Here is a 24,681-nt window from a genome sequence, read left to right as displayed (position 1 = left end):
TGTGTTGATGTCTAAAGCTCCAGTTCCTTACAAGACGACTTTTTTTTTGGAGATTGGGTTTTTACAGGGGTGATTAGATTAAGATGAGGTCGTGGGGTGGGTACTGATCCTACATGAACGGTGTTTTGTGAGAAGGAGAAATTCCGACAGGAACATGCGCAGAGGGGAGACGACGTGAAGACACACAGAGAGAAGATGGCCATCTCCAAGCCTAGGGGCACCCGAGGCTGCCAGAGCAGAAACACATCCTTCCCTAGACCTTCCAAGGGAACAGGGCACTGCTGACACCCTAATTTCAGACTTCTAGCCTCCAAAACTGTGAGAGAGTTCATTTCTGTTGTTCTAAGTCACCTGGTTTGTGGTACTCACAATAGCAGCCCTAGGAAACTAATACAGTCACCTATAAGGAATGCTAGATAATGTATTTTTTTCATGAGAGTGGTGGCTACACCAGCAAAACACAAAGGTTCTGTGAATGTGTGTTCTAATTTTTTTCATGAACTCAGCTAATAAGATCCCTCTGTCTGATCAAAAATAAACTATAACAACTCCCAAATCCTTAACAAGTACAGTGATTTTCTACAAATGAAACTAGTCGGCTTAAATGCTATCCGATTTTTCATATGGAAGACTTAATAGGAGAGATTTATTTTAGTAACAGACAAAATGTTTCACTAAAGAACTCATTAGTAATGCATAAAGGCCTACTGAGTCTCTGAAGATCCATTTTCAAAGAGAAATGTTGGGATAATTTTTATATCCTTCTCTCAGGATATAAAAATTGTTCTTGATATTAAAATTGCATAGGGTGGGGGTCATTTAGTCAAGCAAGAGGGAAGTCAAAGAAAATGTGTAAATCTGGCCAGAATTTTGGAGTTGCTTTTACAAAGGTCAATTCAGGCTCCTGTGGTCTCACGCATGAGGCCGCCTTCACAAGCATTTGACCCGTCGAGGAAAACCGTAGAGAAGAGGGCACAGAGAATAGGCCTGCTGTGTGGGTTTCCCATAACTGGACCCTCCCACCACCTCCCCTGTTCCTTCTTTCCTCAGGTTCCCAGGACAAGTCCTGAACTGAGGCTGGGCTTTGCCCCTGGCTGATGCCGACTCAGCACCTCCAGTTTTGATGGCTAGGTGGCCGCTCTGACCAAAGTTCCAAGTTTCTGCCTTCCTCCCGACCTTGTTCACCCACTGGGCGTCTCAGTTCATATGTTCTAAGGCACCACAAGGTTCGTTCCTCCACCTCCACGTTCAAGGTCTGAGAACCTGCCTTCCTCCAGGCTCCTTCATGACTAAAGCTCTGCTTGGCTTGTGCATCTGGAAAAGCCTGCTGGCTGGGCCCTGCGGCCACTGGGCACAGCTGCTGCTCACCCACGGACCCACCAAGGATCATCTTCCTGGACTTGCCCTCACTGTCCCCCACTCGCAGTAGACCCTTACTAATTTCTCGACTTCCTGTGGCTGAACATTTCTCCAAAATGAACCTAGGAGAGAGAGACGGAGACAGCACTCCTGGGCTCACAGTCAGCATCTCTTCAGTGCAGTTTGCAGAATTAACTCCAGACTCGGGGGCCCTTCCCATCTGATCCAGCCAAACACTGAGATATGACGTTACTCCCTCTGCTTCTTATGACCTCCCCATACACTGTAAAGTATAGTATTTTCCTTCAACAAACACCAAATGCCCCCATTCATTGCCACTGGTTGGATACGTAAGCTCCTGATAGTCTAGAAACTACTGCTCAAATTTATCTGTAAACTAAATCAGTCCATTATTAGATAGTCCAATGTTGTTGTTGTTTCTTAAAGAGAATTACACATATGGTAATATACACGGTAATATACTTCGTGATATTTGTTGAGTACAAATACATTCCAGTATTATTACTATTATTGACTAATTATTATATATATGCTAGGCACTGTGCTAAGTGTCTCACGTGCATTGTCTTAGACAAACCTATGAGAGAGGGAGGCGCCACTAAATATCTCATTGGATAGAAGGGAGAACAGATACCTGGGGAGAGTAACAATCTTGTCCCAGGTCATAAAAGTAGCAAGAGACAAAACAAGGATTTCAACCCAGACAGTGTAACCCCAAGCCACCGTTTTTGATCACAGTACTTCTTCCACATGTTCATATAATTCTAAAAATGTTGTTTATTAAATGCTTGTGATGTGCCAAGCATGGTGCTAAGTACTTTACAGGAATTATTGTGTTTGTGTTCATTATAAGCCTCTGGGGTAGGTCTTATGTTTATCCCCCCCTTTGCCAATATGGAAACCAAGGCTCAGACAGGTTCAACAGCTTGCCCAAAGTCACACAGCTTATAAGGGGAAGAGCCAAGGTTTGAACTTACTCAACCTGGCTCAGCCACAACTGCCACCCTCTGAGAATATAAATTACTGATTACTACCATGTGTCTGGTACTATCCTGAGCCCAAGTGGATGCAAAGGTGAAAAATAAATTGTTCCTATCTTTGAGAATCTCTGGATGCACAGATCTGCAATGCACATATACATGAATAGAAGAAAGGGAAGAAACCATAGTAATAAGTAATATTTATGTCTAATATTAGCCAGAAGATGCATGTAATATTTCATAAATCATGCATTCCTACAAATGCAATTAAAGTGATTGAGTACATTTTATAAATACGGGTGAATTTTAATTGATAGAAATGATTGATAGGAACAACCAAAGTAGGCCCTTCTCAGCACATCTCCAGGTATTAGGACTAACAACCCTGTCATGGGGAGATCAAAAGCTCTCGAAATGTTTAAGTGAGGCACTCAGACTTCAGGGAGATAAATGGGTTATACATATTCAAGCTATAGTTTCAGAATTATGCATGTACAGTTCAGGAATATCTCTCTGCTTTGCCTGACTAAAAAGGCCTAAAACTTCAAATGGGGGCAGTTTCCCAGAAAGAGTAGGGTGGAGGGTGGGCAACTCTCTTCTTCCTTTAGATGACCCCAGCGTGAAACATCTGCCTGTCCTGGGCACGTCAGAGCTCGAACTTTGTGGGACTCCCTGGGAGGTCATACCATTTGGAGCTGTTTGTGCAGGACCAGTTTTTGTTCCTTCTTATCTGCTGCATTTCACCTGGTTGCTTCTGTGATCAATCAGGACAGAGGGGCAGGGTGAGCACACAGTGCCTGCTTCCGGAGCACAGTGTATCTTACAGCTCCACACAGGCTGACCTGTGACTGGTGCTTCATCCATCACGAAGCCTCATGCCTCCTGCATGGCGTTATGTGGTCCTGGATGCACGTACACTCTGTCTCCTGCACCATCTCTCAATTTTCATTCCCACTGCCCCCACCAGGCCAGTACAAGCTGTTTATGTAGCCTGATGCTGACTACAGACCCTCATGGGTCTCCCTTCCAGCAGCACTCTGCCCATCATTCATTCAAATATTTGTTGCATATCTACCATGTGCCAGGAAATGTTCTAGGAACACGGACTATATCAGTAACAAAATTCACAGTTACCTGTCTTTGTGGAACTTAGCTTCTGGATAGGGCAGACAGGCAATACATGTAATAAATACGTTAAAGAGTAGAATGTGCCAAGTTCTAGGTGGTGGGGGATGAGATAAGTAGAATGGGGAATGCTGTAGGGGGTTGGTTTGCCCTTTTGAATTTGGTAAGCAGCATCCACCTTATCGACAAAAGTAATTTTGGAGCAGAGATTGGAAGTAGGTGGAGAGTGGGGCATGGCCTACATCTGGAAGAAGCACATTCTAGGTGGAGATAACAACCAGTACCAGTACTCCAAGGAGGAAGCATGCCTGGCACATCTAAGGTGAATGAACCTGAAGATGCACCAGGAGGACAGTGAACCTGGGCACCTTGAGCCAGGGCAGAGTTGAAAAGGAGGTCAGGGAAGTAACAGACGCTTCACCATGTAGGACCTTATAGGCCATTGAAAGGACTTTTTTACTTGGAAGGAAATGGGGATTTTGAGCAGAGGAGTGACATGATCTGACTGACATTGTAGGAGGGTTGCCCTGACTGCTATGTTGAGAATAGAGAATGGGGACCAGAGTTGGCATGGGGACACTAGTCGTGCTGTGGCAGTCATCAGGGGAGGGGCTATGATGGCTTAGACAGGTTGGTGGCAGTGGAGGTGGTGAGAAGAAGTAGGTTCAGGTGATATTTTGAAGGTAGACCCAACAGGATTTCTGACACTGGATCTCGAGTGTGAAAGAGATCAGTTAAGGAGGAGAGAGGAGTTCTGAGCCTGCACTCTGGTAAAGTGGAATTGTAATCAACTGAGGTGCAGAAGGCATGGGTCAGGTGGGTTTTGGAGAAATAGCAGGAGTTGTGTTTTGAACATACTGAGTTTGAGATGCCTATAACATCAAAGTAGAGGTGTCACATTAGGCAAGTGGATACAGTGATCTGAAGTTCAAGGAGGAGGTGTGGTCTGGAGATGGACACTTGGAGGCCTGAGCATGTGAAAGGTATTGACAGCCATGAAGAAACCTCTTCAGCCATGGCCCTGGGTGCATCAGTCTCCCTCTCAGAGCCTCATACAATATCCATGTCTTCCTGAATTGTGCCCAGATACTCTTATCTACGAGCAAGGCCTCAGTGGTGTCAGACAATGAGCTTCCTTCCTTTCTAGGCTCATCCCACTGTTCTCCTTTCATATGACCTAGATTCACGTCCAGTCGGGGTTGGGAAGCCTGAGGCCTGGTGCCTTCCAGCCTCCTCTATGACTTTCTTCAAGCTGTTTCCATTCCTCTGTCTTCTTCTCCAATTCAAATGGTCCAAATGCCACTCCCCTTCCAAGGCCCAGTTTAGCAGACCTTCCTCCACACGAATCATTCTCCAACCACTCCCCATCCACCCCTGGAAAAGCATTTTTGCCATCCCTGCACTTCTCTAGCAATCTGCTCCTCTCAGGTGATGCAGAAAACCTAATGCCTGCTCTTATCACTAGGGCTGTCAGAACTCAGTCGCAGGGTTTTACTGTAAATTGCTCCTGAGTAGAAGCTCTCTCATTTGCCTCACAACAGCCAACAATGTAGAGCACAGTGCTGCATAGAGCGTGTATACCATCAATGTCTACTAACAAACAAATCTTTGGAAGACACATTTTGCAAGGCAAGACCCTGTAAACCTTGTAGGATGAGATCTAGGAGGTGAACAAATATAACTTGAAGGTGATTTTCACTGCTTTAGAAACTATTTCTTCCCATTTAATGATCCCTAAATAGTACAAATACATACCGGAATCTAATAAAATTGTATGTAGTAGGCTTTTTAAAAATTTCTAAAAGGATAAAAAATACACGGAATTTTTTACAAGGACAAACATATACATGGAAATTGCAAGAAGTTTTAAAATAGTCTCAATGTGTTCCCTAAAATGAAAATGCCAACAAGTATGTGAATTCCTACTTTTACCAATAATGCAAACACCTACAAATTAAAACCAATGATTTACATATATGAAAATAGCTTTTACTTTTATGAAGGCTTGCTATCCACCAGATGTTTTACATACATTGACCTTGATTCTTACAACAACCCTAGAATTTTGTGCCATTATCTTTCTTTAACATATTGAATGAATTGAGGAAAATGACTCACCTATGTGGAATAGCCTGTCAACAGTCACAGAGCCATTGGTGGCTGGTGGTAAAGTCAGGATTCCACCTTAGCTCTCTGGAAAGCCAAGGGAAACACTCCGTGCAGCCCGGCATCTGGCCTCCTCCCCTCCACAACCCTCAACAACCTTGTTGATCTTAGTTGCTGACTATCTCGGTGGAGGAAAGATATCATGACAAGATGCTTCCGACAATCATGTCCTTGGACAGACTTCAGCACTGTTTTCGGTCATTTACTCACTCAATGCATATTTAATTGGCACCTTCTCTGTGGAAGACACTGCTGTCAGCATGGAGGGAGACTAATGAACAATCGGCAAAAGTCCCTTCCCTCGGGGAGCTTACATTTTAATGGGGGAAGACAGACTCGAAACAAGATCAATAAGTAAAATATATAGTGGGTATGATTGTGTTAAGTGCTAGGGAGAAAAATCAATCTAAAGGAGATAGGAAGTGTGTGGGTGGTGAACTTGACAATTTTTGTTGGGGTGACCGAAGAAGGTCTCAGTGAGCAGATGGCGGCTGAGGTCTGGAAGAAGCAGGGAAACAAGCCTGGGAAGAGGAGCCCAGACGTGCAATGACACTGAGCAGGGCTGTCACTCCAGGAGAGCAACCAGGTAGTGCAGCCGGAGCAGAGGGAGGCAAGGTTAGGGTAGTAACTCAGATGGGAGAGGTGAGGGGAGCAAGGTGACCAGAGGGTGGAGAATCTTCCGGGTCATCAGAAGGACTTGGGCTTTTACTCTGATTGAGATGCAAAATCAATGGAGGGTTAATGCACTGAACGATTTTACCCAGAGGTTTCCATGTTCTTCACATATTTTTGAAATGTATTAGCAACTTTAATAAATTATGAGAAAGTGCATTATGTCAGACTCCCAATCACTAAATATTGCTGATCTCATACACTTCTCCATTTAGCACTGCCCTTGTGATCAGGGAATGGGCCAGAGGCTGGGAGAGCAAGAAGGGCTTAAATTCAAGAGGCCCAGATTGGGGTGGGGGGCTACCATATCTCTAGCATGCCAGCCCCCAGACCTTTCCCGCTCTCCTTGAAAGAAAATGGATGGCTATCCCCACAGCCTCCAGCTCAGCTCTAAAATCCGAACAGCTGGGAAAGGATCAGCCTGTCTCTCTTACTACCTCTTGGAGCTGCACTGTGGGGACAAAGCCATCCATCAAAGGCTGTTTAAGCAACAGGCTGCAGATGCTCCTTGAAGAAAGGCAAGAGAAGAAAAGGTCTTTAAGGCAGAAAGTCCTGGTCTAAGTCCTGCCAACCCAAGTCACACTGAACAATATCAAGTAATCCTCCTACCTCCTCTTCCCCAGTTTCTCCCTTCTGCGCAATATAATTTTTTCTTTTAATTGCATGAGTATCCCACCAAGAGCACACTGTCTGAACGTGAGTTTCTCCGCCCTGCCCTCCGTGAAGGGGCAGGACTTCATCACGTGTGGTAGAGGGCTGGCGTGCAGCTGGCTGTGTAGAAGAGAAGGAAAGCAGGGAGGAGCACTGAGCGTTTGCCCCGGGCTAACCAAACTGGCATCTCAGCTTCTATTTGCAGGATCTAAAGTGAACACATTGGACCTACCGTTAGCCTGGCAAATGTTAGGGTGCTAAGAGCCATTGGAGCTCTAGCTCTTAGGGGGTAGCATGGGGATCTCCGTTTTTAAATTTGTGGTCCTAAGGCACTGAGGCATGTAGTTCTCTTTGGCATATATATGTAAAATTTCTGCTAAGAATTTTCTGGAACTTATTTTACTCTGAAATGATCAATGTTTTTCCCTCTGTGGAGCTTTGCTGCTCCAGTGGAGGGGATTTTTGCCAGAGGAACATGGATGTGTGTGCCACTAACCACGGCTTGTGGAATGAATACATAATGACTTGCAAATATATGTATTATGGTCTCCAAAGTTATACAACGCTGTAGTCAGGAATAAAATGCAGATTCAAGCACATAATAGTTCATTGAATTCACAGTAACTTTTGTAAGGCGTGTTCTTAATCAACAGGTAATAAAAACATAATTAGTAGTATGGAGCTCAGAGAAAATTCTTCAATGTTAAAAAAGGATTTTAATTTTTCAAAAACCGGTAAGTAGGAAGTGACAAACGGTACATGAATGCTTGAGTCATAGGCTATTGACATTTCCATTTTAAACCCACTGGCTGCTGTTGGAGCAGACTGTGAGTCAGTGAGACCACTGGGGAGGAGAAAGACTCCTGGGGTTTCCTGGTCTGATCCTCAGCATTACAGACTCGCTTCTTGGAGATATTTCCTACTCTTTCTGATCCAGGCCTTTTTACAATGAAAAAAAACCTGAAATCATTAAAACGTTAGTGTGGAGTAATTTGTTAATCCTTTTGCTCAGGTTAAAGGAAATAGTAGATTGTGAGAAAAATGCAAAAGTAGGAAAAAGCTAGAAAAGAAAGGCGAAGCGGGAGAAATGCTGCAAGTAGAGGAGGAACTTCTGTTTATCACGAGAGGCGGTTGGGTTTTATCAAATGCTTTTTCTGCGCCACTCAAAATGATGGGTTTCACCCCCGCATCCTATCAATGTGGATTGATTCTTGCACGTTTGGAAGCGTTTGCCAAAGGCTGGACCAGCTCATGACATGTGCACCTAAATCTTTCTTCTATAAACCAATTTTTTGGAGTTATTGCCTAGTCCGGCTCATTTCTAGGTTATTCTCACATGCCGTGGGGATTTACAAATTAAAATTTTTTCAGTGTTTTGCCTTGGCTGGTTTGGCTTTAGCGGTTAAAGAATTCACCCAAGGACCGAAGGGTTGCAGGTTTGATTCCCAGTAAAGGACATGTACCCGGGTTGCAGGTTCTATCCCCACCCAGGTTGGGGTTGTGTGGGAGGCAACCAATCCACGTGTCTCTCTCACATCAATGTTTCTCTCTCTCCCTCCTTCCCTTCCACTCTATCTTTAAAAAAATCAATGGAAAAATATTCTTGGGTGAGAATTAACCAAAATAAATTAAAAATAAGTAAAAATTTTTCAGTGTTTCAACTCAACACTAGTAGTTAGTTCTTGGTCATAATTAGTGTCATTCGAATATATACCAGGGATAGGCGCTCTTTTCCTTCAAAGAAATAACAAGATGGAGAATGGCACAGAGAAAAAGTATCTGTAATGAGCAATGGGGCAGGTCATGCCAAGGGGGAATATTGGTGCCTGGGAGTTGACTAGAATAGATTTAACCAAGGGATGGAGGCCTAGGAAGGTGCTATGGGCAGAGGACTTATGGAGCCTAACCCACCACTGGTCCCTTACCGGCATTTCAGCACGGTTTTACATTAGCCAGCTTCAGTAACCTAGAAGCAAACAAGGAGGGCTTCCGCATGACCACCAACATCCAATGTTAAGACAATTTCTACAAAACAAAAACTATTTCAAGAAATTAACAGCTTTCCCCCCAAGTAATAAAATTTCAGTTTGCTATTTTAGCATTTTCTTATAGTTAAAAGATGTAATCCTACAATATGTAGCTAGAAAGTAAAACTAAAGTATGTGAATTGGCTTGTTTTTTAAAATTTAATTGTTAACAATTTAACAATTTGGAAAAATGTGCGTGGGGGTGGGGGAGGGTCACTTTTAAGAGCACCGTCCTATTATAGTTATTACTATGTTTGAGGACTTGCTTTGATACTTTCCCCACTTTATATAGTTAAAATCTTGGTGAAGAAATAATTTTATCCTCTGGGTATTTTCACTGGGCCTATCATCAGCTTGCTCCTCTCAGCAGCGAGGGATCTAGTTCTTGATGCCTGCATTACACTTCCCTGGGTGAATGCACCACAATGAATGATTTCTCCCATTTGGGTTCTTTACAGTTTTGCACTTTCTTAAAAATTTTTGTGACAAGCATTTTTATAGCATAGTCCTGCCTCCCATTTTTACTTCCTTGGTTTAAGTGGAATTATTGGATTAGAGAGTATGGATTTTTGCATGGCTCTCAGGGTATCTTGAATCAGCATATTCTTAAGTGTAATCTTATCTGAGCACTCAGCATATCTAGATGTTTTTCTCAAGAACTAATCATATTACACCGATTTTTATCAGACAATGAGCACATGTATTTCTTGTTGCTTTAATTGCCAGGAAACTTGGAGCTACAGTTCAAATCCAATAATGAGTTCATCTCAGGTGACCTGTGATATGTTTCTTGTTTCTTTTGGACTGATTTTCCACTTTGTTGTTCTTTTTAAAAACCATGATGCTGAATTTTGAAGGCTCCCTCTAATTCCTTGTAGAAATAGGTGGACTATAAAATAAAGCTCACTCCTATGTACACAAAAGCACACATACAAACGTGTTATTTATTGCATCTAACATAAAACTTCTTCATCTAATTGGTGTCATAAAATCAAAATTCTTAGATCTAAGATGATCTAGAGCAATCCCCTCCTTTTGCAATAGAGACACTAGCCTAGAAAGAGAGATGGGATTTGTCAGTGATCACAGAACTGCTTGGAGTTAGAGCCAAGACTAACTAGAACCCAGGCCTTTTCATGCCCAGTGCAAACCCTGAACAAAGCATGAGGAGCTGATTCTTTGCTGTACCTCGTACCTTGACATTTCTGCCAGTGGTTCAATCATGAAGCATCTCTATCTCTTTCTCTTCCTTTGATTTCCCATTGCCACCATCCTCTGCGAGACATGTACTATTTCATTGCTAGAGCAAGGATTCTGTCCCCTCTATTCCATCTCACACACTATCATTGTCTATTAGTTTGCTAGGGCTGAAAAGTACCACAGACAGGGAGACTTCACAACAGAAATAAATATACTGTCTCACAGTTCTGAAGGCTAAAATCCAAAACCAAGGTATTGGCAGGGCCACCCTCCCTCTGAAGGCTCTAGGGGAGAATCTGTTCTGGGCCTTCACCTTGGTTTCAACATGCCATCTTCTCCCTGTGTCTCTTTGCATTGTCTTTCCTCTATGTGTACCTCTGCATACAATTTTCCCATTTCAATAAGAATACCAGTCACATGGATTAAGTCTCACCCTAATGACCCTGCTTTAACTTGATCAACCCTGTGAGGACCCTATCTCCTAATAAAGCTACACTTTGTAATTCAACATATGAATTTGGAGGAGATGCAAGTCAACCTCTAACAGTTGCAAAGTTCATTTTTCCAAGTTTTCATCTCCCTGCTCAAATCTTTCACTGTCTTGAGTTACCGAATGAATTTCAAATTCCTCACTTTGGTGTTCAAGCTCTCCCACAATCCTGTTTTAATGCAGCATTGTCCTTTCGTCACCCTGCACGCTCCATATTCCTCCACACTGCAGTCCAACTGCATCACTCTCGGATTCCAAACATCCCACACTTGCCTGCCTCCAGCCTGTGCTCTGTGGCTCACATCCCCTCTCAGATGTCCTCTCCTCCACTACCTTCCTAGTCCCATTCAGACATGTCTCCTCCACCAGGCTTTTTGTTTTGGTACCTTGCTGGCAGTTAAGGGTTATGACCATAGTGTTATAACCACGTTTGTTCCCTCCTGCTAGCCTGCCCTTACTTAAGAGTCAGGACTTACCATCTCTGCACATCTTTCAGGGCCTTTTCTTTTACAACTTCCCTCAAAGTGGTTGCTGGTACCTTCTATGAACACACCAAAGCTAAAAGAGATACTCTGCTATGGGGATCAATAACACATCAAGGTCATCTAAGATTGCTCTCGTCATAACATCATGCACACTAAGCATGATGTATGTGAATAGTGGAATAAATAAGACAAAGGTCAGATGTAACATTTAAGATGGTTGGTCTGTGGGCATGGCCAGTGTTGAATAGGAGATTATTATTTTTACCAGGAAATTCATTTCTAAAGAAAAGTAAATACCCAGATGGCCAGAGGAATGACCTTTCTCTAGCAGAGGGGATGCATTTGTTATCCAGCCAAATGTTTGAAATTCTTCCACCAGCATGCATAATTGAGAAAGATGTGTTAATTACCCTTAAGTGACAGCTGGTAGGACTCCTTAGACAACTCTGAGAGGAGTATTGATCTGGAATCATTGTTAGTGACTGTACTGTGGTGATATAAAGGTAAGGCCCTCAAAACAATATTTGAATGGGCAGGTCATGTGCAGGTTCTGCATAAACTGGGGCCTGCAGGCATTGTGGCAGCTTGCCAAAGCTTGTCAGGCAACAAAAGCTCCAGTGTAGCTCTTTGCATGCCATTTCAATGAGTGACACAGGGATATAATCCTTATTTTTATAATAGTTCTATGGCTCAAAATAGGTTGTCAACAAAGAGAAAGACAATTCCAGAAAGTGAAATTGAGATTTTCTTTTTAGCCCCTAGACCTGTGAATGAGCAGCATCCACATCACTGACTGTTATTTAAGGGAATCTCAGGAGTGCTCAGCCCTTGACTCAGCACTCTGGACATTTTGAAGAGGAAGCAGAAAATACGATCCTTGCCCTGAAGGGGTCACTGTCTTGGCACTGGGTTGAAAATAATTTAAGTCTCTAAAGTCTTTCAAGATTGACGATTTTGTGATTCTATGATCAAGAGATCTATTTTATCTTTAAAAGACAAACGTATCATGAATATTCTTTTGTCTAAAAAGTGATTCATAGTCCCTGACTAATATAATTTGCCATATTGCTTCTACATTAAATTGTTCGGGTTTTATAACACAAATCTGCACAAGAGAGCTTTTGGATTTACTTTTCCCTTTCCTGTTGCTGACTAAATATTTTTTCTTTCACCTGGAGTCATATGAAATATGGGATTACTTGACTTCTCTGAAATCTAATATAATGGCATGTCAGCTTCCAAAGTAACCACTTTGTTTTCATTCATACATTTCTGGGAAAACTATACGGTTTTGGTTTAGTCTAAGGAAAATATGTTCAAGTCTTTTTTCCCTTAAAACGTGTAGAAAGTAAGACTTGGAGAAAGTGGCATTACCTGGTGAGAAAGTGAGAGTACCTAACATTGGCAAATATTGCTGAGAGGTCGAGTAAATTGCAAAAATGATCATTGGATATGGCATATAAGTAGTTATTGGGGATCTCATCAAGGACAGTTTTGGTGGATTCTGGGAGTAAAAATCAGATTGTAATGCAGTGAACAAGGACTGGGAAGTGGTTTTAGAAAATTTCTCTCTCTCTCCATCTCCCTCTGTGTGGTAAATAGAGGAAGTATGTGCAGACTAGCAGTAGGAAGCTGCTCAGCCAGGGCTCCAACAATGTCAGCATGCCTCCGTGCTTGGGGCAGGAAAAGCCCCATTGCAATTCTGTTTGTTTAGCTTTCCCTTAACCTGTGTGTGTGTGTGTGTGTGTGTGTATGCGTTTGTTCCATTCCTTCCTATTTTCTATCCCTTCTTCCGCCTCCTCTCCTGTTCAGTTCCTCTTAGAAATGTTAATGATTGGTTCACTCACTCTCTGTCAAATGTCTTGAACTCTTTATGAGAAACTAACCAGAAGAATCTGACAAAAAATATAGAAAGCCTACAAATATGATTTGAGATTTTGAAGTAATAATTTAGGCTTTTAAGCCATTAACCTAAAATTATATTGACTCAATATTAGCTGAGCATTAGGGACTGATCCGTTTTCTGATTTGCTTATTTTGCCAGATACATGTATAAGCCCAACATTTCACTCTTATTTCCAAGCAGTAGATTGCAATTAGTTAAGAAGGAACTCTATTATAGTAATTTCTTAATTATGCATAGTGATAGTAGAAATAAAATTTGAAAATAATAGTAATTCATCTAAAAACACACTTTAACTATTACTTTTAAACTCAACAGAAGAATTTTATCAGAATTCCTGATAAGAAGTCAGGAAGGAAGTGAACTGGAATTTCAGCTTTTAAGAATTTCTGTGAAGGTGATAATGAGCAGTTACTTGCTTAAGGGTAGGCTGGCAATTAAAGAAGAAAGAATTTGGGCAGAAAGCCCAAGAGGATACAGAAGAGTGATTTTCAACACCCCCTTTTTCCTGAGCAGCAGTATTCCAATGAAACCTATGTAGAAAACCAATATAGAAATCAGATATGAGGCAGAAAAGTCAAAAAGAGCCTCTCTGAGCACAGCTGGAACCCCTCCCACGTTCCCCTCTTTGGGGGCTGCCCTGGAGGTCAAAACAAAGAGCTTATTATTTTAATTCTATATAGTAATGAATTTATTTGTAAGCATTTAATAGTGTGCAAAGCACTGTCATCTTCAGCATATCATTTGATAGTTATGAAAATTCTATGAGCTAAGCAGACTACGTATTGGCATTGTTATTGCTACTTTGCAAATTACTTGATTTAGGTCAGCCAGCTTATCAATATGATAGATCTGGAATCCAAAACCAGGTTTTCAGAGATCTTATATTTTGATTTACTGTAAAATCCTTCACTTTTCAGATCATTACACTCTTGGCCCAGGTCAAATATATTAGGGAATTTGGGTAACATAGAAAAAGACAATAGCAAATATCATTAAATTAAAAAGTAAAAATATGTCTGTTTTTAATATTTTTGACCTATGTAAAAAGGTACATATATTTTTAACATTAAACTTTAATTTATAGTTGGTATAGGCAAGGTTCAACCTCTCTACCTAAACCCACCAGGTCCATCTCGACAAAGTTCAGGGGAATAAAATACATGACAAAACTTTCCTCACTGAGTAACATAAACAGTATTTTCCAAATATGACTTTCCAACAGAACTAATCAGAGAACTTCTTAAAAATGCAAATCCCTGCCCCCTCAATTGGAAAGATAAACCTATGGGTCTGGGTTAGAGCCATTCTTCAGCTGTGGGGTCAGCTATGTAAGACATACATAAACCATACAATGGACTCAACTTCCCCATTCACTTCCGGAGAGTGGGCTAGAAGTTTTGGGAGAGAACTTTATAGGCCACAACAGTATCATTTATTTAATTATAGCATTAAATTATATCCCAGTGACCTGAAAGAACTGGTGCATATCCAATTATGCCTAATTTATACCCTGGGACCTGCTGGTTCTTGGCACAATGTAAAATTCTGGTAGAATCGCAATTTAACAAGCTTGACAGGATGTCAAAATTGCTATGTTGTTTCCAAACCTCATTAAATGGGAGCCTACCCTCTCCTATAACGTTCAGAGGGAGTATAGTCTATTATTTTTCTATTTGTTTATGTAAGGCAAATGTTCAGCAAATACTTCCTCGGAAAAGGAAGCCCAGTTGGAGGGAACTGCTGTGAAAACAGGGGCGTCTGCCACCCAAAGCAGCGGTTCCTGAGCAAGTAAATACTTCCTTGTCCTTCGTGGTTACAGAATTCAATAGAACGTGATATGGTATTAATGAATTTGACATGATTCAGAACATCGTGGTAGCAGCCTGGAGAGGTTAGAGAAAACAGCTGGCTGGCTGAGCCTCCCTTGGTTTCTGGACTCTCCACGTGGTCCATATTGAGTCTCCGATCATGGCGCCCCCTTCTTTTCCCCTCTGATGCTTTTCCAATTTTTGGCTGGTGTCTATGGTTTCTCCTGGCCTCACTGCGGGTAACCCCCTGCCCACCCCCAGTGCCCTCCTCTTCTGACGCTACTTCTTTTCACGTAAGGGGCTGTAGCCTCATAACTTCTGCTGCCTAAATTGGCATTGCCAACTGCAGTCTCCAATACTCAAGAAATTCCTACCAGAATAGACCTCTGACACCTCACCTCCGGCAAACTTGTCCCCGTGCCCACTCACATGTCTTTTTGCCCGACAACTGTCCCGTTTCTGGGAGTGAAACTGCGATGCCCCCGCGTGCCAAGCTCCAGCCTGAAGCCGCGTTGGAAGCGGCGCAACGAGGCGCAGAGGCGCCGGTCGGCGGTCACACAGGGCCTGGTTCGGACACCCTCTGCCTGCCTCCTGGGGGCTGCAGATTTATTTCAAATCTCTGACTGTCTCCACAACCACAAAATGGGCAAAAGAAGATCTGAAATTAGTCTACAGGATATCACCAGATTACGCATTGCTCGAGGAACCCCAAGGCTGTTCCCACCTGAACACATTGCTTCAGGGAAAAGTTGGAACTACTCCATTTAGCATTCGGCTTCTCCAGAACACAGGATACTCCCGCCTCATCTTTTAAATTGACTGGGATGCTTTCCTTCCATTTGGCTGATCAGAATGAGGCACTTCTATAGGAAAGCTCTTTGGCAATGGTCTCTGGCTTGGGTCAGAGAATGACAGAAGGGGAAAGAGCCTAGGAAGGGAACTTCTGCTTTGTCTCTCAAGATGAGAGGGGCTTCTTGAGGAAGGGCAAGCGAAGATGGCTCCCGTACCAGGGAGAGACCGCTGAGCAAGCTTCAAGGCTGAGCATGTGCTGAAGACCTGCTGCAGTTACCTGGAGAGGTTTTAAAGGGCACATCTCTAAGCGAACACTGCCACACACTCACCCAGGAAGCACTGAGGCAGGGTCCACCAGAAGGCACCAGAACGGTAGGCAGAGCTTGCTGCTCTTAAGCCCACATAGGTCTGGGCAGGAAGAGCCACCTTCTCTTGTTTCCAGTGACTACAAATAACCTGTGGCCACGCACGACTCATCACCATTTGCTATTGATGAGCTAAAACAGGCTGGGTTTGTTTTCTGCTAATAAACCCCTCTAACTGGTTAAATTGTTAAATTAGGCCAGTGGAGCTGGACTGACTCATAGAACTTTTTCCCCCTGGGCTGGGAGAGAGCTCAATGCCAAGTGAAGCATGATACAGCACTTCCTGTAAAGTAACTCAATCCTTTCCTCCCAGGGCACTCAAACACCAGGGTGACCTCAACCCCCAAGCATATGTAATGACATCCTGCCACTCAACCTGCTCTCCTCCCTGCACCTCAACCGGCCAGACTCATCTCCATTCCATTCCATCGCCCCTGCTTTTCCTCCTGCCTGAAATGCTCCGAGACACAGTGAGGTAACCAGAAACCAGATACTTCTAGATTGATCCAGAAAATAAATAGGTCTAGACACACAAATCTCACCTCTTCCACTTACGAGCCCTGGGACCTGGAATCATTAATATAAGCTCTCTTTGCCTCACTTTCCTTATCTGTAAAATAATGATACGTTGTAAGGGTAAAAGGAATAATGATTGCAAATTGCCTGGCAAAGTACACAGCATATAGCAGGCAATAAGTAAGTGTTCATGCCATCCTCCCAATACATATTCATGTTCTCATGTCTAGACACCTATAGCACATGCCCAGGGACCCAATTCCAGTCCTGCTTCATTGAGGAATCTGCACCTAAACCTCCTTCCCAGTGATCACTTACCATTTTGAAGTTCTTATTTTAATGGCTTTGCCACTAACTTGGGCACAATCAACTGCCACTGTTACTCATTTATTCAGACACTGATGTCTTGTTTGGCCAGTTAGACCGGCCTCTCTGAAGGGGAAGGAGAGTGTCAATGAAAATTCTGTCTCATCACTCCAACTTTTTACCACATACTTGTGAGCTACAGAGTGAATGAGAAAATCCCAGTGCAAAGATAAAGGCTGGTGGCCACCTGTATTTTTAATAAAATTACAATCCAGTAGGTGTTTAGCAACCAAATTTTTGAAGCATTTCAATGGAGGTTAGCAGGGTAAAGATATCAAAGGTGGAGAAGAACACGAATAGAAAAGCGGCATTGCAAGAGCTATGAGAGGTGAGTTGAGAGGTCAAGTGGGCCGCGTGGATCTATTACCCACTCAGAATTAGACAAGAGCTTAGGCAACTGACCTCATTACCAGCTCCAAAGCAGTCATAAGCTCTCCTACTCACATTAAAAAACTCGAGGAACACTGATGAAGCAAAGGTTTCCTTTGATATGCTGCCCATCCTCACTCTAGAGCAAACTTTGTGTTCCCATTTTCTGTGTTTATGTTCTCTGGATGGCGGAGAAGACAGCTAGCTGTCCACCAAAACGTATTTCCTTTGACTTCCACCACACTAATCTGCGGTTGAGTATGTGGTCATCCAGCCTGGGGATGCATTTCCAGTCCTCCTTGGTAGATGCTTGGCCAAGTTTCACCAGTAGATTGTTGAGTAGAACTGATGTGTGTTAAATGTAACTTGGAACCTTTGAGACAGGGAGTGAGCGCCTTCTGTATTCTTTCCTCTCTTTTCAGGCTGCTTGGAACTTGGATGTAGCAGTGACCCAGCCTTGGCCACACATATTCTAAGACTCTAAGGCTTAAAGAATAGCAGAGCCATGATATAGAAGGAATTCCAGCCTCTTTTTGCAGCATTTTATAATTATATATCTATATATAATTATATAATATACATTATGATATATTATATTCAACTATTATATAATTCATTATGAAATATGATATATTATAACAAGTGATATTATAATACAATTTCCAATACATATAAATAGGTACATTACATATATACCTGTAGAAATATATCTCTTGGGATGTATTATAAATACAAACAGATAATAGTGTATAAAGTATTGCAACTAATTTTTTTTCCCCTACTAAATACAGGGGTGGGTAAAAGTAGGTTTTTAGTTGTGAGTATGCAAAATACAGTTTATTCCTGTATTATTATTTATTAATTATCATATTATTTATTTGTATTACACCTGTAAACCTACTTCACCCACTCCTGTATGTTTTGGAGATTTTTCCAAGTCAGATGTGTTTGCATTTGCTATAGATGATAGACAGATAGGTAGAGTAATTCTAACTTATTTTTTAAATGTCACATAGTATCAATGACCCGTAGTTTATTTAACTAACTGCCCCCCAAAATTACCTTGTGGATTAATTTTGTGATTGTTTTTACTTTTAACTATTATTAAGACTACTGATATGGACACCCTTGTACATGCTGTTTTCTTCATAGTCAGTATTTCTTTAGTATAAATATCTAAAAATGGAATTGCTGACTTGACTACTATAAACATTTAAGAATATAATTTATATTTCCAAATCGTCCTCCAAAAAGTCTCAGCCAATTTGTACTCCCATAGCTTATAAGAGTGCATAATTCCCTATCACATTGTCAATATTAGCAATCTTTAAAACTAGAGAGAAAAGATTATTACAGAAAGACTCAGAAAAATCTAGAACTAGAAAGATGAAAGTAGCTGAAATCTAGTATGATATGCTTTCAACACCGTCAATAATCACAATTTTTGAAACTCCGAGTCACTTAGACTATTCTGAAGATTGTAACAACTGCCGGCCCCCATCCCATCATTCCTAACACCCCATTGCTTTCCTCTTGCCTTTCTCCCAAATCGGCCAGGCTCGCTACGAGTTACGTGCTTCACCACGTTCTCACACTATGAGCTTAGACAGTCTGCTTCACATGCTAGGTTATCACAGTGAACTTATAATTATGAGGACGAGCCATAAAGCATCAGTGAGTTTGTCTTTACCTTTTAACAATGTAAATAAATTCTGATGAGGAGACTCAAGTACATCATCTCAATAGCTGAAGCCCCACTGCGCTGCAGGGGCCCGGCCGTCCATTCTGCCTCTGTTTTATTTTATTTTTAAAATATGTTTTCATTGGTTTTTTAGAGAGAGAGGAAGGGAGAGAGAGATAGAAACATCAATTGGTCGCCTCCTGCACGCCCCCCATCGGGGATTCGAGCCCAGAAGCCGGGCATGTGCCCTGACTGGAAATTGAACTGGGACCTCTCAGTCCATGGACCAACACTCAGTCCACGAGCCATACTGGTCTGGATTGGGGTTATTTTTAATCCTTAACTCAAAGATATATTTTTCAGAGAGAGAAAGAGAAAGAAACATCGATGTGAGAGAGAAACATTGATCCGTTGCCTCCCGTATACACTCTGACTAGGGTTTGAACCCACAACCTAGGTATATGCCCTGACAGGCAATCGAACCCACAACCTTTAGGTGTACAGGATGCACTTCAACTACCAAGCCACCCAGCCAGAGCCTCCAGTGCTTTTGTAACACAGGCAGGAAGAAAGAAATTTTCCATCCTTTTCTCTCCCCTCCCCCAAATTCTTTCTTAGAAAACCTAATAATCACCACTTTAATGGGTGCTAAACATGGTGACCCTTGAACAACATGAGCTTGAACTACATAGGTTCACTTCTACATGGATTGTTTTCAAAATATACTGTAAATTTTTTTCTTATTATTTCTTTAGTAACATTTTCTTTTCTCTAGCTTACTTTATTGTAAGAATACAGTATATAATACATATAACATACAAAGAATGTGTTAATGTACTTTTTATGTTATCAGTAAGGCTTCCAGTCAATAGTAGATTATTAGCAGTTAAGTTTTGGGAGGATTCAAAAGTTATATGTATGTGGACGTTTGACTGTTTGGGGGGTTGGCACCTGTAACCCCCACTGTGTTCAAGAGCCAACTGTATTCACCAATACATGTTATTGTGCTAAGTCCTTTAAACAAAACTGTATTGATAAATTATAGACAGCAAACTGTCTCTGGAATATAAGCAGGTCTGACATGATTAAAAAAAATTTTTTTTTTCTTTCCTGATTTCTAGAGAGGAAGGGAGAGAAAGGGGGAGGAAGAGAGTGATAGAAACATCAATGAGAGAGAACATTGACTGGTAGCCTCCTGCATGCCCCCCACTGGGGATCGAGCCCACAACCTGGGCACGTGCCCTGACCGGGAATCGAACCAGTGACCTCTTGATGCATGGCTCACCCACTGAACCACACCAGCCAGGCAGTCTGACATAATTGGAGAATAATTGTATGGAAGAAAAGGCCAGGCTGGTGTGATGTGGAGGGAAGAGCACTGGCTGACTTGGGATCAAGTTCCAATCATCCCAGTTTACGTGTGATTTTGCATAGAATACTAAACCATACTAAGTCTCAGTGTCCTCAGTTTTCAAAAAAGGCGTATTTATTGAGTGCCTACCATGTGCCAGCCTCCATTCTAGTTGCCTGGGATATAGAAAAAGGCAAAATGATGTTCCTGCCCTCAAGGAACTTATTCCAGGGATTGGGGAGAAGATAGACAGGCATCAAGCAAATAGAAATATTGATTTATTCAATAAATAGTCACTGAGCTCATACTTGGTGACAAAGACTGTTTCAGGACCTGTTTTAAGAATCTGCCTTCAAGGATTTGTTTTAAGAATTACACATTAGAGACTGCAAATGGCTGGTACAGTTGATGATATACAGCATGTGCTCAGTAAATGGCAGCTGTGATTGTTACTTTCTCTCATTTGTCTGTTCTTTCAAATAATATTTTTATCTACTCATTTTAACATTTATTTCTGACTGTGTATATGTATTTATTGCTGCTCTTTCTACAGCTTAGTATTTTGTCTTTGCATCTTGCTTTTGGCAGTTATCTCTTCTTCGGAATGGCGAGCAGAGCCTCCATTACAACTTCATCTGCAACTGCAGGCAGACCTCTTGGAACTGGGAGGCAAAGCACTGTGGGAGGATGACTATTCACACTCCTTTCTCAGCCTGCAGCCTACTCCAGTCTGCAGCAGGGCCTTTCAGCAGTGTCTTATTTTTTATTGCTGTGTCATGGTTTGATGAATGGGCCTCACAGGGCCTACTCTTTAAGCAGCTATTGATCTCATAGGGAGACATGGAAGATAGAGAGACCTAGGAAACTGGGCAAAAGGACAAAGATGAGGCAACAGAAAATAGGGCAAAAGGACAAAGATGAGGCAACAAAAAATAGGTGGCCCCATGGAGTTAGAGAAGGAAGATTCAGAGATGGCATGTTCTGCCATCTTACCCACCAACACCACCTTCATTCTTTCAGTCTGAGTTGGCTAATCCACAGTGTGCTCCCAGAGCGTGTACCCCAGCACCATGCTCTAGGGCACAGAGATACCCTCCTGGCACTTATCATTCTGTAAGACAGTGGCCCGATATTTACCTCTGACCCACCTCCCTCACCAAACCCTCAGCAACTTGAGGGCAGGTATGAGGTCTTCACTGCGGTACCCTCTATGCCAAAGAGAGATCTTGGAGTATACTGGGTCTCAATAAATACATTTGATGAATGGATTAAGGCAGAGACAGAGAAAGTAAAAAAAGTAAAGGGGTAGAGGCCTGTAGGTAAGTGACAGGTACAAAATGAATCTCCAGAAAGCGTGCAAAGCACTCAAATAGTAACTCTCATTCAAATAGTAACTTCAAAATAGTAACTCTCATTCAACAGTGTTAGACAGAAATGCCCAACAGAAACTCAAAGCAAGTCAGGCACACAGAGAAGACCCTGGAGTGGGATGCCCTTTCCCATTCGAGAAAATGAAAATGGACTCTTGCCCTCAGAAAACCAGTGATTTGTTTCTTCATCTAGTTTATGTTTACTCATTAAAATGGACACACTGGCCCAGCCAGTGTGGCTCAGTGGACTGAGCCGTCCCATGGACCGAGAGGTCTCAGTTTGATTCTGGGTCGGGGCACTTGCCCAGGTTGTGGGCTCAATCCCCCGTAAGGGGACGCAGGAGGCATCCTCAATCATCCCTCACATTGATGATTCTCTCTCTCTCCCTGAAAAATCAATAAAAACATATTTTTTAAAAAAGGACCTACTGTTTAAATGGCAATCAGTCAGTCCGGCTGGTGTGGCTCAGTGGTTGAGCGTTGACCCATGCATCAGGAGGTCATCGGTTAGATTCCCAGTTAGGACACATGCCCAGGTTGTGGGCTTGATCCCCAGTGGGAGGCATGCAGGAGGCAATCAATTGATGTTCTCTCTCATTGATGTTTCTATCTCTCCCCCCTCTCTCTCTAAAATCAATAAAGGACAAAAATTTTTTTTTAAATAAATAAAAATAAATGGCAATGAGTCAGGTTCACCATGGCTACCTATGAAGCCTTCTCAGCTCCATGAAGTCAGACCTGATGGTTGGAGCCAAAGATCTAGAAATCTGTGGGCCTAGCCTTCCTCATTTTGTAATACACACACACACACACACACACACACACACACGTACACATACACATATATTCAAGTAGACTATTTGAATATATAATAGTCATCTCAACTAATAATAGGTTTTTTCTTTATAACTATGAATTTAAATGATAAAGAAAAATTGATGGCATCATCTTTGCTATCTTATTAAACCATACTTCTATTAATGATGATTCACTGAAGTGCCAAGAATAGATACACTGAAACTTCTATAGCATATTAATGTGTTAATCATCATACCACACTTAGCTCCTGATAGAATTTTGAGTTTCCTCTGGGGGGAAGGGGGTGGGGAAACAGTGCCTTTGGATTCTTTTTATAAAAAGCACCTTGAAAAAGCTTTCAGATACTCAAAGACATAAATCTTGCTCCATTCTCTTGTGTATATCTGATTTAAAGGTTAATAAGTAATTAGGAAGAACACTCATCCAAAAATTACCAATTAATATGCCATCATTTTCATTAAAAATGCTATTAATTATATGGTGGTACAAATGTCCTGGACTGGCTAATAAAAAGTTACCTAGAGCAATTCTAAATCTTTCAGGGAGAAAGTCAATCACTTTTGTAAATTATGATTTGGATTTGAAAGATCCAACAAAGGAGGAGAAATGAGTGTCTCAGCTATGTAGTGTGGATAGAATCTGACAGGATTCCATGGTTTAGTTTATGTACGGAGTCATTAATAGAGAAACCTAATAAGATATCTTGGCAGATGTTTAATGCGGAAGTTTGACAAATAACAGTTCTTTGGTTCTTATCATGTAAAGCAGCTCTTTATAAACAGGATCAAACTTTTAAACTATCCAGATACATTTTTGTTAGTTTCCTAAGAGACTGGGAATAGAAAGTTATGATTATAATGTGTTATACCTTTACACTTTGCTCTGTACCTTAAATGCTGTTATTAAAAATCCACAGAATTTGGGGAGGGGAGGAGTTGGAAGAGATAAACCAAAAGAACTTATGTGCATATATGCATAACCATGGACACAGACAACAACACTGTGAAGGGGGGTGGGAGCGGGGAGGAGGGTGTCAATGGGAGAAAATGGAGAAACATCTGTAACAAAAATAAATTAATTAAAAATTAATTAATTAAAAAAAAAACCTTTTCCTTTGTACTACTGTAAAGTCTGCAGGTCTGTATCAAGTCATGACTATGGAAAGATCTGTGAAAGTTGTGAAGAGATACCACATGAAGTTTAGAAGAAGGAGGAGGAGAAACTACAGTTCCCAGGCTTAGGGCACTTGGTAATCCAGGGTACCAAGGAGTACACCTCTCCCCCAACCCCCTTTCAAAATCCACAGAATTCCAAAGTTGAAGAGTTTGTGACTAAACTTGTACTTTCACTCTAAGAACACTATTAGATTTAACTTTGTTTAACAGTTTTACAGATCCCCAAATTATTCTGTTCTCCCTCCCTTATCCTGTCATCCCCTGCATGGACCAAGCGTCTCTTTCTACTGTGTACATTATGGCTAAGTTGTGCAGCTGGCCAGTGTTTGATAAAAATTAGAACTGTGCAAGTCACAATTAAGCACCATCTTGATTTGTAACAAACTATAATGGGAATACTTATCATCAATGAAATGAACCAAGTGTAGTGTTAGGAGCTGTACAATCAACTCAGACAACAAACTAATGATTTTCCATTGCGTCATAGATATTTACCGGTTGCTGGGCAACTAAATATTCCAATACTGACACCGGGGAAAATGTCTCTTGCTAAGCTGAGGTTGGCCATTTTAGTAATTAGTTCTGCATGGGACTGTTTGTTTGTATCTTTGGAATAGAAATAACCTTTCAAAGGACACAATGCAAATCCCAGGCTTGCATTATTTGAGCAGTTCCTGAGATGAGAATTCTTATCCCTTCAGACACGTTTACATATTTTTCCTCATATTGAACAAATGCCTGTCTGTAGACCTCATACACTGGCTCCATTCTTTACATAGAGCAAGTTTTCTTCATCTTCAAAATGCTAATATCTGGAGAGGGCTATCATGTCTTCTCTGAATCTTGCTCCAGTATAAACATATCCAGTTCACTCACTAAGTCATTCCCATAATTTTACATCCTGGTTGTTCCCTCCTCCCAATGGCACCATAATAGTTTAAACTGGCAATAACTGGATTGGTTGTTTTATAGTTTACAGTTAAGCCT

The 24,681-nt window shown here is 41.7% G+C and overlaps 1 protein-coding gene across 9 annotated transcripts in view; it reads right to left on the bottom strand.

The window, feature by feature from the left end:
• The window catches only part of MBNL2 (muscleblind like splicing regulator 2), a 156,674-nt gene that overhangs the window by 63,973 nt on the left and 68,020 nt on the right, over window positions 1-24,681 (bottom strand). The gene's annotated exons all lie outside the window — the stretch shown is intronic.

The sequence above is a fragment of the Molossus molossus genome, unplaced genomic scaffold (genome assembly GCF_014108415.1).
Source record: "Molossus molossus isolate mMolMol1 unplaced genomic scaffold, mMolMol1.p scaffold_m16_p_9, whole genome shotgun sequence".
Classification (NCBI taxonomy): domain Eukaryota; kingdom Metazoa; phylum Chordata; class Mammalia; order Chiroptera; family Molossidae; genus Molossus; species Molossus molossus.
Note: the sequence above shows the minus strand (reverse complement) of the source record. Positions and strands in the feature narration are given on the sequence as shown.